The sequence below is a fragment of the Vanessa atalanta genome, chromosome 15, assembly GCF_905147765.1.
Source record: "Vanessa atalanta chromosome 15, ilVanAtal1.2, whole genome shotgun sequence".
Taxonomy (NCBI): domain Eukaryota; kingdom Metazoa; phylum Arthropoda; class Insecta; order Lepidoptera; family Nymphalidae; genus Vanessa; species Vanessa atalanta.
In genome coordinates, this window is record NC_061885.1 from 6,724,831 (window position 1) to 6,741,770 (window position 16,940).

The window sequence follows — 16,940 nt, forward strand, 5'->3', positions numbered from 1 at the left end:
GTCAAATATTCGAATTCGTTGCCGAATTATTTCTGTCAACCTATAAAAAAGATAAGTCATATTATCTCTTTGTTCTGCTGACTGGTATTTGATTTTATTTTAATAAATGTAGTGACAAAAATATTTATATTTTTATGATTTTCCCGTTGGTTAACTTATTATAGGTGGCATTGGGTATCGAGAAACAAGCTAATATTTTCTTTGTAAATGTGCTTTTACGTTTCGGTTTTTATACATAAGTCTCATTTAAATAGAACACGCCCGTAAATGTGTATGTAGAGGTATTTTTCACGTCAATACAACAAAAAGATAAATAAAATAAGCTGTATGTAGGACTGCAGGTACACTTTTCATTTTATCCAGGTTAATGTGATGTGTGGTTTTTAATTAATTAATATTAAAATATGAAGAAATTTATTAAAATTAATATATCAAAACTCGTTAATTTATAAATGTAATGTATAATCAAATAAACATGCGTTTTGAAGCATGAACGACAATGTTATCAGATAATTTAATTACGTAATAATAATAAAATTGATTATTTTGTACATCGATAACTGTGTGCATTGCAGCATGTTTAGATAATATTATGATATTTAGTAACAAATATGACATGATAATAACAAGCCCAAAGGTCGTACACCAAGACGAATGCGTTATTATCTGATAGACTTTCTAAATATATATACTCTCAGAATTTCTTGAACACAATGATTTCATTCAATTATTTTGTATATTGTATAATTGTATGCATTTTCATTTATATATAATGTTTTTTTCAAATTATAAATATATAGTAGATACATTATTAATTTTATATTATTTCGCTTTATTATTTTCAATCAAATATAGGGGCTTATCCCAATAATTTATTGTTATTGAAAATATGTACGTAAAAGTTTTCCTTTCGCAGCACAAAAACTCCGATGACGTAAGTTAGCGAGAGTTTCATAGAAGATATTAAAAGTTTATTCGATAATAAAACTATTTTGAGCCTTAATACGTAGGCTGTAAAGATAAAAATGCATTAGAGCCAACTAATAGATACTATTCAGTGTCGTCGCTTCGATCGAAACTGCGTCCCGAGATTACTAAAGCGGTAGAGGAACTTTGAGTTTCAGTTTTGAATTTCCAATGACATACTATTTTTAGTAAAAAGATCAATACTTCGACCAATAAAGAATTCTTCAGCTGGATTTTGGCACTGGATAAATCATTAATACGATGTCAAATTGCGATCAAAGGTGTCATATTTCACGTGGATATGTCTTTAATTTTATTGCTGATTGGTATTACGTTTTAGTTGGCTTCGAGCAGACCTAATTAAAATTGATTTCAAATAAAAATGATTCCTTTTTCAGTTTGTTAGTAACGTTATGATTTTTTCAAGTGTAAATTGGATTGTCATATTGTTTCTTCACGTGAAATGTAACCGAAAATACTATGATACGCATGATTAAATACGGGTTCAATGTCAGAGACTGGGTCAAACGTCATTATTGCTGTATGTTGGTTTTGTAGTGGATTTACATAAACATATAGTTTTACGAATTCGTAATATATTTGTATGTATATATTGTATTGTATGGGCATTTATTCAGATGCAGTATTTTGAAAATCCCCAAGGAACTTTGAATGTCCTGGCATAATTTGTTCGTTGTAGTCTGTGGCTCGCTTTATAAACCTGTAAGTCGGTCCAATAAAAGCTACTATTGTTTTGGCGAAAAAATCTCAACAGAGACCAAGTGTCATACGTTGATTGACAGTGTTACACTGGAAATGTATTCCGAGATATGGAAGTTAAAAAAAAATTCTACTGCGCTTGATTCATTCATTCATTATTCTCTTCCGATGTTCAGTAGTCTCTGAGAATAGCTGCTGTGGCTGAAATTCGATCAGGAGATACCCTGAACTATAGAGGTGAAGACTCTCAAAACTTCAAGGTATCTTAGTTTAGACACCATTGCCGAAGTTCTAAGCATTTACAGTGATTTTTGAAGTAAAACATCTTCTGGTGCAGTATATGTAAAAAATGAGAAGTTTCTATTTTAAACGTATCAATTTTGACCATTATATTATTTAACGAAACACATTATAGAAACGGTGCAATCACACAACCGTCTTTCGACGGCGGTTTTTCGGAACCGATGTGACTTCGAGAACCTTCAAGAAAAATGCGTACACATTCCTGAAAGGCCGGCAACGCATCTCCGGTGTTGCAGATGTCCATGGACGGCTCTTTCCATCAGGTGAGCCTCCTGCCCGTTTGCAACTTATTGCGTAAAAAAAAAAAGTCTATATGTAACGTTTATAAAGTTTGTGATGCAACAAATAGTTTCACTTATGTCATATGTACTCCATTGCACGCAACCTTTCATTGTAGAATTGAATACTTTATAATATATACCAATAATAAAAAAAAAAAAAAACTTTACAAGTGACAATTACAATGTATGTGTAGATTGTTTATCATTTATCTATGATAAATGTGAACGTAGAAAGTTTTATAAATATTAATGAGATTTATAATTATTATAATACAAAACGAAACATTATATTATGTATTGGAAAACAATGTATTTGAATATAGAAGACTATTACATTCGTCGTTTCACTTATATGTATGTTAGACATAGTATGTGCTATTTTGTTTCTGCATCGGCATCGTTACTGATCGAATTTCTGCCTCGGTTGAAGAGAAAATAGATCTTGTAGAGGGTCGTTTCATATCAAAGGATGTTTGTACGTTGTAGGACTGTTATATGAATATGCAATGCATTTAAAATTATACTCAAACATATTTGTTTGAGTAGTTGTGTATTTTTTTCGCCGTATTATTAGTCTTGTTTTATTAGATTATGTGCAACATTTGAGTTATAGTTAAAACAATTACCATTTTTTCTTTGTCATTTGGCTGTGTGATTGTTTAATCTTTGGTATATAACAGTTCGAAATTAATGGACGTCTACACCGTTTGACCGATGACCATGAATGTTTATACATATATGTATTTCATGGAGGTATTTATGCTATACATTTATTGTAACTCACCCTAGATGACGTCACATAAACTTTTATAACGTATAAACCTTCGCCAAGACAATTGACATTCCTATATATAGACAGATACAAAAGTATGCCTGACAATTTCTGCTTGTACAATTGAATACTACGACTCGATACGACTGATATTATTTGGTTTGTTAAACGCACTATTCTCAGGATTTACTAGTACAGTAGTAAACATTCTTTTTTGCATTTCTAGCCCATTTATTGAGAAACGTATAACGACGTAGACTATAACGCTACGACCCACGGGGGAGTAGTAACGCTTAACGCGAGTGAAACCGTGCCGAGTCCCTAATATTATACACTAATAAAAAAAAGTTTATAAGACAAATAAAAATAAAACGAGAAAAAAATAGTAATATAGAAATTAGATTTATATTGAAAACTTTAACATGTTTAAAAATAAAACGCTATCAACTATTTATAATTATAGAATCAAAAGAAACTACCAGTGGGTTTAACTTTAGATTTATGACCGAAGCTGGCTGCGCTATAAATGTAGTAACCCTTTGAGGATCGAAGCAGACATTCGAGATAAAACGAGATCAGTCAAACACCAATGTCACGGTAACAGCTTGCAAATGGGAGACTCTGGTACTTATTTGATCACGTTGCTCCAATGCGTCGATACACATCGGACAGATTTTCATCGCACACTTCGATATTCATTTTCAGATCATTCACGTGTATACACGTTAAACACGAGATAATGTTATTTAAAAAAAGTTAAGGACATGAATGCCGTGCTTGCCCGGGTTTCCGTAATCTTTGGTTATTCAGTGGGGCATCTCGTTTCAATATTGCGGGGTAAGGTAATTGACACCCAATAATAATAAAATCTATGTTAGGGTATAATTGCTTGTACCTTGCTTGAACGTTTATTTATTTTTAGTTTGAACAATATCCACGTTAAAAAAGTTATTGGTAAAATAAGCCGGCATCTGATTTACGTAATTGGTAAATAACGATTGTTGAATATGTTATATGACTTTAGCATATGAAATAATATAAAGATTTTTGTAGTCACTTATTATATATATATTATAATAAAAACAAAATTCTATAAATAAAAGAGTATTTTGTTATATTAATACACATAAAGGTAAATATACATAAATAAATCGTTTCAGTAATATTACTTTCAATAATTCAATTAGGGCATACACATTTATGATTAAGTTAAATTGACGTACAATCGTAAGCGTCTATCTTCATTCTGCTATTTATTATGTCATTGCCCTTTATAGTCAAGAATAATAACATATCGGGACAAATAAGAGCCACAAAAAATTTAATAATAACTCAAAACATTTATTAATGATATTAATTTTATTGTTAAATTGGTTAGAGCCGTGTCTGTAGATTAAAGACAGATACTAATATATTTATAAAACCAATTTATAAATAAAATAAAAAGGTAAACGTATCAGCCCTCTTTTATGTGCTTAATTTGTGTTTATAATTCATCTTGTGCTCGGCGGTGAAGGAAAACATCGCGAGGAAACCTGCATGTGTCTAATTTCAACGAAATTCTGCCACATGTGTATTCCACCAACCCGCATTGGAGCAGCGTGGTGGAATATGCTCCAAACCTTCTCCTCAAAGGGAGAGGAGGCCTTTAACCCAGCAGTGGGAAATTTACAGGCTGTTAATGTGAAAAAAAAATCAGCCCTCTTCCTTTCCATTTAAGGAGGACGAGTCTAGTCGGGTATATCTCGGTTCGCGTGTGATTATTTTTTTAAAGCTTCGAGAGGGACGCCGTTCTATCTAGAGGAGATACCTACTAGTTGAGTTCGCGTATATCAACCAAGCAACTACGGTCATTGAAGAAAACGCAAAGATAAAGAAAAGCTTGATAAGAAAAAAGGCCGCTCATTGTGCCTGTGCCGTTTGCACACTACGGTTTAATGATAATGTATCATTTTAATATTATACTCTTGGAGGCGAGATTTGCCCAAGCTCGTGTGAATGAATAATAATCAATAAATGATTTATAATACTGCGAAAAAGGAATAATTTATATTAATATTAAAAATGCGTAAGTGAAATTTGTTATGTAGATAGTTTGAGACCCAGGGAAGGACATAGGCTCTTTAGCCTCATCAAAATATTACAAACTACCTTTGTAGTTTGTAATATTTTGATGTTTTTAGATAGAAATGGTGAGTGAAACATTGTTTTACGCCTTAGGAATTTTGTTTGGACTCTGAAGCCCAAATGGAAGAAAATTGTCACAATACCTATTTTATATTTTGAGTCTGTTTATATGTAAATCTAAATACACATGATTTCTGAAAATAAAAAGGTAACCTTTTTATTATATATTAAGGTGAGAGGACATAGATATTAACTTTATATAAATTTATACAAAATTTGGCAAGTCTCCATTTATACAATATAATTATAAGCCTTATTTTATTTTATAGGCTTTATTTTGCTATATTAATTATAGGGCTGTATTTAAAACATAACTACAATTATATATTAGTGTATCTTAAGTAAATTATCTGTTTTAAACAATAACAGTTTTTTTAAGAATTGTTTGATGTTTCCGAATACTATGGCTCGACCCTATACAGTGCTGATTAGACGCGTAATAACGTAGGCATTTATCATTAGTAGACTATTCATACTTTCAACATGTTACAGTAAATAATAATGATAATTAGCAGATAATCCTAAAGACTATACAATTGGGCAGGAGATGTTATATAAAACCAATGTTGGTCAAAACACAGATGTATTTTCTAGTTATTTGTTCACTCATAGTCCGATGATAAGGCGATGAGATCGAAGAAAAATAAAACATACATACGTACATACATTATCAATTTACTGAGACTAGAATTTTGGTAAAAATTTCATGATAAAAACTCTTTTACTTTACACGGGATTCGAAGTCTGGACACCGAGGTTTTCGCCGTATAAGCTAGCTAATATAGTAACGTGACATTTTAAATTGTTTTATATATTAGTATAAAACACAACGGTTTATCTGGCTTTATAAAATTCTAGATTTGTACTCCAATTAGTATCACAATATAATAACATAAAACCAGAACACAGTAAAAACTGTTCTTCCATAAATCCTTCCACATAATTGCGTTAGTCAATGGCGGTTTAACAATGAAACATTCATAAGGGTGCAGTCAATGGAACACGTTGGACAAAGAGAACTCTCATCGCTGATTTAAAAGGGTGGATGACAAAAAGTGCCAACAAACTGTGGTACCGCTGCAATTTACGCCATTGACGACTCAAACATAGTACAGATACTAGGGCCTCAATACCACACGTTTTAATTTATTTTCATATGGTAGCACTGCATTTATTTATTCAAAATCAAATGGATTAATAGATAATAGAATTAAACTTTTCATTGAAATAATTTTTGAATCGGCAACATTTCAACTCTACCACGGTTTCAGAAAGCAACCTTCATCGAGACGAAACGGCACGAAACTCGCATAGCAAAGTCTTTTCAAGTATTGGTGTTTCATATTATGATTTATTTATTTTATGGTTAACTGATCCAACCTTCCTAAATGATGAATCAAAACAATAGAAAAATACACAAGAGGCAAGGGTATCAAAATTGTGAAGAATTGTTTATATAAAAAGGATGAATGACCAAATTTATGGTATATTTTTGTACATCAATATAATCGAAAAGTAAGATAAAAAATTGTATGGGCTAACATGATTAGCATATTATGATGTTAAGGTTTTGCGTAACACAATTTCGTATAGTTTTATCTCGATTACAATTGTCTGCAATAAATCATGATAAGATAAGCTCCACCTTTTATCTGAGTAAAAATCTAACATAAACCTCAGCGTCAACCAAAAATAGAACTTAGAAGCCAAATTTTCATAAAAAATATCTAGAAAATATATTGAGCAAACAAAAGAAAATATAATTATTAAAAGTAGTTAGAACTCTGTGAAAATGTGTATAACTTAAAATAAAGAAAAGCAAGATAGGATTTGAATATAAATAGTATCATATCAATGTAGAATATTTACACGATACTTTGTCACATTTTTTCCAATGTTAATTTGAAATAGGTGTGAAAAATATGAGCGTTAAAATATTGGCTTAAATCAGTACACGCGCAGTTATAGGTAGCTGTATCATTATCTGTGATGGTGTCTGACGGCCTGGTTCTTTGCATGACAGTCGCACGTGCCGAGCTTCCGGTCGACCGATCATTGTGAAGAGTCCGGAAGCGATACAATCTACTTATACGCTTATATACATACAGGAAAAAAGGGGATCTATATGGAGTACGTTTACAATACAGCGTGACGATATCATTTTTAAAACGATAATATCGTTTTAAAAGAAAGTTTCTTAGTTAAAAAAAAAAAACAGGTATTCATTGATAAATATGTTCAATAAGTATTCTGAGGATTTTATTAAAATGGTAAATATTTTGAAAACTTCAAAAGAAATGAAAACAGGCTCCAACATTCATTTTAAATATTTATCTATCTGAAATTTAGCAAAAATATGTCGTAGTATCAGTGCAGTTGGGGAGATTTTACTGTGAAATTATAAAAGTCATCTGGGGGATTCGTTAGTAGTGTAGTGCTCGCTCATGTAACTAATGAGATCGGTATTGCGTAGATGTACGAAATGCAAGCAGGTTGTACTCTTTGAAATTGCATAAAGTTTATATGTATTTTTAGATAAAGTTAATTTAAAAAAAAAATTCTGTCTCTCTGGTATACGATGTTAGAGTTGCAATATTGAAGTAGTCGAAAAGCTTCATATTGCATTTAAAGTTACTTCAAAATCAGTATGTTAATTAGCATGAATAGATTTTAGAAAACACGCACACGCGAAACTTTGAACATACAATTATATAACGATATACTCGCAGATGCGAAGTTTTGCATAATATAATACAAATTTAAACTCTACGTGTATTATATATACATTTCGACACTGAAAAAGAGCTTTCATGAATGAAGTATATATTGATTTGAGTTAAACGTATATAAAATACATATCATATAGGGGCAGATTTAATATGTTTTACAACGTTTAATTGTATAGTTCTTAGAAAACGTAAATAATATATTTTTGAATTATATAGATATCCCGTAGCATTTATATCAAACTATTTGTAAGTGAAAGCCAATACCCGCAGAAAGATCCCTTCCGAAAATGGGCTCATAAATGATAGGCTTATAGTCTAATTCTAATCTTGATTTCCGCCACTGTTTTCATTACTTGATTTGCAATAACATATCAGTAAATGAAAATCGTATGGGATTAGCGAATACACGTTACTTCACAGCTATTGTTTAAACACAATACTCTATACGTATGTAATGTTTATGTATGACTATATCACAGTTTTATAAGCATTGTATCATTTTCGTGGTTTTTGCTTTTGTTTGTATTCACAAAAGGGATATTAGATATCGTTATAACAATCAGAGCGTTGTATTTTAAACAGTTTTATTTTACTTTTTATTGCTGATAAGCGAATACTATTCATCTTATCTTGATTTATGAGAAATGTTACAGATTTGATTAGCACTATTGTGCTATTTAAATCTGATAGATTTGTTTACGAGTATTTAGTTAACAATAGTAATATTTTTAATAGCTATTTTACTTTGTGGTAGGGCTTCGTGTAGGCCTCTTTGAATTTGTGCCACACGTTCGTCAATAATAATTCTACCTCTAAACGTGAATACTATGTTGCTGTATTGTTTGAATAGTGAGTAAGCCAGTGTCGTTACACAAGAGGTACGAGTTCTTAGATTCACGTTTATAGTTCTTACAATGCTAGTCTCTGGGCGATGGTGCAAAACATATCATATGGTCTGTTCCATCTGCCTTCATAACATAAATAAATAAATATAAAATGAATTACTTATATCTTATAAGAATCATTAATTATTAGTCCTGGTTTTAGGACCCTTATAGACTTGTCCGGGTTATTTACTTCACCCGATATAAAGGGAAAGTGTAAAGTACATATCTTAGACACCGTGTCTGGCATTAATTCGACAAATGATAGTCTTTTTTGTGTCTTTGTATGTTAAAAAAAAATACTTCTGTGTGTCTTGTTATGTAGAATATAAAAGGGTTTATATTTTACTACCTCTGGCTTCTGTAAAAGTGATGACACCGATGAAACAAAATTCTGCATTATAAAATAAAAAATACGTAGCGCAATACACTGAAAAACAATTTGACATTAGTTATTTGTTATTTAGACTATTAATGCCAAACTTGAAAAATCTCATTTCGTGGAACCTCAAATACTTAAGTTTATATCGAGCATTAAATATCGTTTCCTTCGCCTACAGTAATTGCTTTTAAACCAGATTAGCATTTATTAGTCTACAGAGGGAAAGAAAATAGATACTCGTATATTTAGCGAGCCTATAATTATTATACTTATTAACACTCTAAGAGCCAAAGCTTTGACAGTCAATTCATACATATTTTACAATAATAACCGATCGATTATTGTCGACTTTCGCAGCCATGACGAAATCAAATATGTAACATTATATAGTAATAATAATAATAATCATCGACAAAGAATGGCGAAAACAAAGTAATAAACGCAGGACGCGGTAAAAGGTACCTGTGCCGTGTATTAGTCCATAAGACTGAATTTCATGTTCTTTGTAAAGAAATAAGATATTACGGAGACGTATGGAATACGTACGGATGATCATAGAATGTGTAACACAACAATGCCTTTGTGAATAGCTGCTTAGGATACATTACACTGACGAAATGTAAGCAATATTAATGTAATGAAAAAATTATGTAAACAAAATTGCGGCGCGGCAGCGATGCGGTTTTTATTCATAAGCATAAGCTTGCGGTCCGGCGCCGGTATGGCTGCGGCGCCACGTACAAGAAGCCTAAATAAACATTACACAAATATATCATTATTCATTATATGCATGAGTCAATAAACCATTACATAAGTCTACACAAAGGTTTATCTAAAACCTTGTGAATGAAGTCACGCTAAGATTTATGTCTGAAGTTTCTCTTAACATACTATATACTATATACACATATTTTATAAATCATTGTAACCACTTAAGTAATTATTATTCAAACTTTGCAAACGATTAAATTTATAAGACTAAAACACTAAAACTAATTATCAGTTTACCATTACGTGTGTACACTAAGTAATGAATAAAACAATTATTTATATACAATAATGCGTAAAAATATATTTAATATAAGAACAGAAACGGAGTAAACCTAGAAAATCAATAAACATTGACATCAGAGGGTTGAATTCGAAAGTAGGTCATGACGGGATGAAACTGTACGCCTGTTGCCTGCTACGTAGGATTAAAGGAAATGTTTGGATTAGCGGTAGGTGAGTGCGGTTGTTTTGTGATGTGTATCCGATTGGTTGTTTCAGCGAGCTATTTTATACATATTTATTACGACGTTATTGTACTTATTCTACTCAAGCAACTATAAAACCGTCCTGTTCTCACTATCGCAGTTATATAAACAATTGTAATTGATTAGTAAGCTTAATGTGAATCAAATTCGAAAAAACTCAATTCAAATGTATTTTATTTATTTTTACATAACCATACAATTGCTCACACACTTATTTATTTTTCCTTGTATTGAAAATAGAAATTAAACCAATACGATATATAATAATGATTCAATGAATCATGATTCACATGGTTGCTTATTGACAAACGCAGCAATAATTTGCAATTTTTTAAGCATCGTTATACACTGTACAGTGTACATAATTAAACCTATATATAAACCAAGTCACATATATATATATATATATATATATGTATCTAATTTGACGTTAAAAAAGGTATCCTTTTACGAAGTTATTTCGGTTCTACTGTGGACTATAGTATACATATATATTATCAATATTTTAAAAATAAGTTGAGAATATCGTAAAGATAGATACATCGCACGGACAATGCCTGTGGAAACTTGAGACAGAATTAAGTAATACAAATATTTGCACTGCCTTTCGAATTTTCTCAAACTGGTTGCGAAATCAAATGCGGCCAAAGCAATAAATTGTATGTCGTCTTCACACGAAAATAACTTTTGTTTCTCTTTATGGTGATTATCTCCTGGTAAAAGAATTCCTTGTTTTCGTTCGAGTTCAATCCGTTTCTTTATTATTTTATACATTTATCTCAAAGCAATTTTAAGATTATAAATGAATGCGGTGTCTGAACAGACATATTCCAGATTTGTGACATAAATATATATACATAAAGATTATTATATTTTTTTTAATAATGAGTAATTTTAACTATGAGAAGTGTAAACAAGTGTTAGAAATAACTTTTTCCTTTTTTATGTTGTAGTTGTAACGGTACTAATCTATCAACTTAATAATAAGCGTTGTATCATTATCAATAACAAATATTTGTATACAATAATCATATAAACTTTTTATAAGATTAGTGTGACTAGACCTTTAGAGATTAGAGTATTCACTGCAAAAGAGTTACGATGATTGAAGCCGACTAATCCATGACTAATTACACTTCACACGTGCCAACTATCTGATACGAACGTAACGATTATGCTGAGAGTCTATCTTCAAGGAACGCAGCGTAATCTCACGCTATTACGCGATTCCATGGCAAAATAAGAGTGCCGGTTTGAAGTCAAAAGTAATAAAACTTTGCTATTAACATCGCAATTTAACATCTATGTACGTTTTATTTAAGTCACTTTTAAAATAACACGAAGCTATGAGGAAGCACAATAACTGTTAAGCCCTTTTATTACTAGAGTATATAATTGAATGCATTGGAAGGTACAAGCAACCTTTAGTAATATTTGTTTATGTACGTATCTTTTAAAGTTTAATTTGTAGTTCTGTGTTGGTGTTTTACAGTGTCAAATTATAAAAATTAGAACCACTTTCCGTCATTAGTATATGTAATGCTCTTACTGTTTTAATAATAAGACGTCATATCTTCATAAAACGTTAGAATTCTTGGCGGATTGCCGTAAGCAATGTTGTCAGATCCGCCCATATGCCGCTGTCGTCAAACGTCTTATGATCTTGGCGATATAATGTAAATTCCTCAAAGGCCAGTCATTCATGTTAATGTCTTAAAATTCTTACTGGAGATAGGCTAAGGACGTCTGCGGTCGAGTCGTAGTGGGTTTGACGCTATAAATATCTACCCTCGTCGATCCCGATTTGAACAAGCTCAATGTCAATATTTTTATTCCCTAAAATATTTTCACAGAAACACGCACATAAAGGTGCTTTTCGATGTGGCAATTTTTTATGATCGGACATATTCTTTTCGTGTTCGGCTTTTCATCTTTTTATTTTTAACCTAACCGAATCATTTTTGCAATAATTTATAAACCTCTAACTAATCTCTATAAAATCAATGATGTTTATACTCGTAGTATAATAAATTATTTTAATTTACAGTTGGCGCGTTAAAGCTAATAATATAGCTAATAATTCTCTTATTTACTGACATTTTTGAGTTAAATCAAAATAATCTTTGAATGTCTCACAATAGCCTCACCATTGGCGTTGCAAATGTAAATTTGATTTTATATATGTATAAAGTTGGGCGTAAGTGTATATATTTACAATAGAAATACCGTAATATGTAGTACAATTAGAGTACGGGCTTAAAAAGTACTTTACCGTGAGGAAATGACGTAACACACAATGGTATGGACGGTAGTACGAAATCCGTTGCTGCTACTCGAACACGTTCAACGTACTTCAACCTCCTAACTCGGTCGTTTAAGACAATGCCAGGAGGAAAGCTTTCATATTTTTAGATCGATAACCTCTTGTTTCTAAGCGAGCCGTTGACACATGAATGAGTGGAGCGTGGCGTCGGTTTCCCTCATGAATTCCATTATCGGCTTTTCACTAAGCTATTGTGCTGGAGGATACCTTCTATAGATAAAAAAATCGTATTTAATGAAAAATATATTATCCTGTTTTTACATTAAAAAAAATATGCTAAAAGGAACGTAAGTGAATTTGCAAACAAGCTTATGTAAAATAAATTGGAACGATGTAAAATGTTTTAAATTTAAATTAATAAGCAGGCGCAAATAAGGCGATATTTACATAGCTGGAGAGATTCAGCAAAGGGTTGGATTTAATTTTGGAACATGAAATTAATATGAAAATGTAACTATTATCAGGTAACTCCACCCACTTGAGAAAGTAACGTAAGCGGTTACAATTGGAATGTTAATGGTCTAAGCAATTATATTGGTTATGGCTCCTTCGAGATAGAATACAACTATGGAATTTTTCTCGGTCACGACACATATGACGGCCAAGAAATATTTATGTGGCCTATGTAAAGAACATAAGACAAATATTTTTGACAATTGTATTAGGTTAGTTTGAAAGTGATCGCATGTGTTAACCGCATTGCGTGCAATTTAATCCTTTGCAATACTAGTAAATACCTTATTTAACGAGCATTCGTGAATGGAAGTACATAATGGAGTCTGGTCTCGTCGACCACATGAGTGTGGACGTGACTCTAAGAGTATGCAACTGAATGTTAATTAATTTTACGATTACCAGCGAACGTTACATCGACCTTTTGAGTTTTCGTGCAAAATAAACATAATAATGGAGGTCGTGTTTTATGTTATCGTTGTAAATAAAAGAGAAGGCTATTATATTTAAATATGTTTCAATAACAGATAATTGGTGTTTTGTAGCACAAGTAAAACATCCGACTATTCGTTTTCAAAATCAAACTTGATACGAATAAATATTGAGTATTTTTTTTAATGATACAGGATTATTTATATTTCTTCTCGAACCCACGTCTATGAGAGGGAACGCTCTAACGACAGTTAACTTTTATTAATTACACGTCTTTCCCATAGCAACGTGACTGACACTCTAATTAGTCAGGAAAGGCGACTTAATATGGACATCTGTTCATTTATTTCGTCCTGTCTATTAGTTTGATCAATGTCTGCATACATAATTTATTACAAAAATACCACTATCAAACTAGTTGACATTTAGGTTGTGTGTAATATTATTATTAATATGGATACTATGAATCTAAGTTTTTCATTAACTCGTAATATTTTACATACAATTACCGCCTTTACTTATACTTTACGATATAAGTGAATATAGATTATTAGCATATACTGAAAAGTTAATATCGAGAATAGGATTGCTGTATGCTGTAACCTATTTATTAAAGAGGCTTGTTAACTGGACTACATGGTACTTTTTTCTTCGTAAAGATGAAATTAATGAAATGACAACGTTAAAGTAAGTGCTTTCGTAGGATAATAAATAATGATTGTAAAAGAAAACGTGGGTTTAAGATCCTTATTTGATAAACTTTATTACAGTTTCCAATCACATGAATGGTTCAATATACTTTGGTCGTCCTACAATCTGTCTATCGAGATGATTATATAATACTTATTATAAATGTAATAAAACTTCGAGAAGAGATAAATAAGAACGGATGTATACGAGGTAAAGGCAGCGAATAGAAAGTTGTGAATTGAAAAAAAATATCGTCTTATTTTTTTAAACGTTTCACGAGATAGTGTAGATAACTTACATAAGTAGTTATGTTACACGGTATTATCTGATAAGTCGAAGTGAAGACAGATATTTACAGTAGAAATTGTCGTTCCGCTCGCGGGAAATCATTTAACGTTCCTTAAGGTATACTTTACGACTGAAGTAAAGATGTTTTGATATCCTTTTTCCTTCCCAATCGTTACGTTCTATATAAAACCGAATTGAGAGTGGATGATGAAATATATCGACACACACAAAGACATTATCAAAATAATATTAAAGCCTTCGTTAAATCTTCTTATCACAGGATAAGAAGATTTAACGAAGTATCTTGTAGAATTACATTGAATGCCCATTTATTCTAAATGTTTGCTTATAAGTAGGTAAAGCAAAACATTACAGTATCAAACCTAATTATCATTTTCTCGGTACGGCACTCGATGTTCTTTTTTTTATTTTGAAGGAATTTACTTTTTTCTTTCGACTTACTTCGAAACATAGAAGTTTTTCTCAATTTTCAACAATTACGGTTGAATTTTGACTATATAGCGAGTACTAGACCTTATAATTGAATTAGGTACTAAAAAGTAGAATGGGATGATAACATTACAAACAAAATCTTAGGTTTAAGTGTATATCAAATATTTATAAGCATGCATTGTAATGGGTATCCTGTCTGTCTCCTTTGTTTGTCCTTTGTTCTGATATACGCTATCACGTTGACTCGATGCGTATTTTATATAGCTTTTAAATATTCATGGATTCAAATAGTTAAAAAAAAAGAAGTTTTATAATGTGACCTTTTGCCAAAATTTTGCGCAGTTCAATCGAATTTATTACGAAGGCCAAATTGACAAGGGCTCTCGAATGTCAAAGGCTACTATCGAATTTAATTTTAGGTGAAATTTCAATTTTCATGAAAATTCAATTTACACGATGATAGGTAGTTAAATGAATAATATTAGCAAAATATATTGTTAACAAGTCTGAATTGTTCTAAACTATAATGTTTATATTAATTCGAATTAATTTTGTTTCATTAGTAACTTTATTTTTCCACCCGATCCACAATATATGTAATAAATAAACAATTAACATAATAAGATTGTAGGTTAAGCGGTTTCGCCCGACCGTTGGCATTGATCGGTCAGTTAGGACCTTTTAGTATTGCGATTAGTTAAACCAAAGTATGTTTACGCGCATAGAAGGTAAGTTATAACCTACTGACACCAAAAGTACTCTTAGTCGGCTTAAACTAGCGGGGCTCTTGTATTTAGTGGGTTTATACAAAAGATCATTTCGGTCACCTGTACATATAAAAACATGTGCAGGCGTCTTATATATAAAATTAATGTTGGTATATCTGTTTAAGATTAATAGGCTTCGACATTTATCATTTGAACGATTATCATGATAGATTTTTAAATTACATATTAACTTTGCTGTAAGTCGCCGGTAGATATCGCTTCAGCATCTCATCTCCTCAAACTATCGCGTCTTCCGGGTTTTACTGTATGTACATATTTATATAAAAACGAAGTCATGATAATATTTGATGAACGCACCATTTGACGGATGGAACGTAACAGAACTTTGCATTTTGGATATTTTTTATCTCTAGTAAGGAAAGGACTTCTGGAATTAGTTTTATATAGGGAACTAGTTATCACCTGTGGCTTTGCTAGCGTTTTAGGGTTTGGTCATCATCATATGTTTGCCTTAGGGTTCATCATACATCAAATTTAATTATTTCATTAAATTCGTTTCAGTTGTTTAGCTGTGATAGCATGACAGACATATTAGTATAGATAATGGATACAGTATTACTTTTTTTTGTGATTAAGAACAAGAAATGTTTATTTGAAATATATTTGTAAATAAATTTTAAATTCCGCCTACCGCTGTGCCCGATACGTGACCAATTGAACTAATACTGGTAACTGCTTTATTGTATTGCGGCAAATTTACAGTTGTCTGATAACTGTGTCAAACTAAATTAACTTTACTTCTTTTGAATTATGTAAATCCATATGGTACAATTTGTGGTAGTGTTGTGCAAAAATTCAATCTTATTTAATTAATTAAAAGTTTCGTTTTAATTCGAAGTTCATTTAAAAAAAATAACTTAATACATTTTACATTTTTTTATTTTTATTCGAGTAATAATTATGTCAACTTGAATGAACAAGATTATTTGCTATTAATCGTTGTTGCTGTGAATCCACACCATTCTATTGCCCATGTTGTCTCTTTCAATTATAAAGGTAGTACATTTTTTCACATCCTAAAAAACTAAATCAG

General features: G+C 31.2%; 1 protein-coding gene across 2 annotated transcripts in view; it reads right to left on the bottom strand.

Moving 5' to 3' along the window:
- LOC125069342 (ADP-ribosylation factor-like protein 4C) overlaps positions 1–16,940 on the bottom strand; it is a 54,437-nt gene that overhangs the window by 29,487 nt on the left and 8,010 nt on the right. The gene's annotated exons all lie outside the window — the stretch shown is intronic.